At 25.9% G+C, this 440-nt stretch overlaps 1 protein-coding gene across 1 annotated transcript in view; it reads left to right on the top strand.

Moving 5' to 3' along the window:
- The window catches only part of LOC119593831 (palmitoyltransferase akr1-like), a gene marked incomplete at its 5' end in the record, with an annotated part of 11,294 nt that overhangs the window by 2,851 nt on the left and 8,003 nt on the right, over nt 1-440 (top strand).

The raw sequence follows: 440 nt of genomic DNA, 5'->3' as shown, positions 1-440 counted from the left end.
CATATAATTTTGTACTTCCTGGGAAATGAAAATACCTTGATATAAATCTGTATTATCTGTTATTTTTTCATAATGCTTTGTGGATTATGGTATTGTGTTAAACTGATGAGGATATATGAACATTACTGCACTGGAAATATTAGAATATTATTTTTATATTGATATTTTATTGTTATTAAAGTGATTTTCCATTGATTTTATGAATTACAAATTATCTTGGTTATTATTTATATTATATTATGGTTATTATTAGCTTTTATGGTTATTATTAGCTTCAGCGAGTGATGATTTGCTCTTTACTTTTTCTTCTATGCCCTTTGCTTTATTATAAAGTGAAATAGTTATTCAGATGAACCAAAATATAAGAGCAGTCTGCAACTTGATACTGGAAGTGCTGTAAGAAAAGTGATTGTAAATATCATGAATATTATGTCCCTTTG

This window comes from Penaeus monodon, chromosome 32 (assembly GCF_015228065.2).
Source record: "Penaeus monodon isolate SGIC_2016 chromosome 32, NSTDA_Pmon_1, whole genome shotgun sequence".
Taxonomy (NCBI): Eukaryota; Metazoa; Arthropoda; class Malacostraca; order Decapoda; family Penaeidae; genus Penaeus; species Penaeus monodon.
This window is presented reverse-complemented; position numbering and strand designations above follow the sequence as displayed.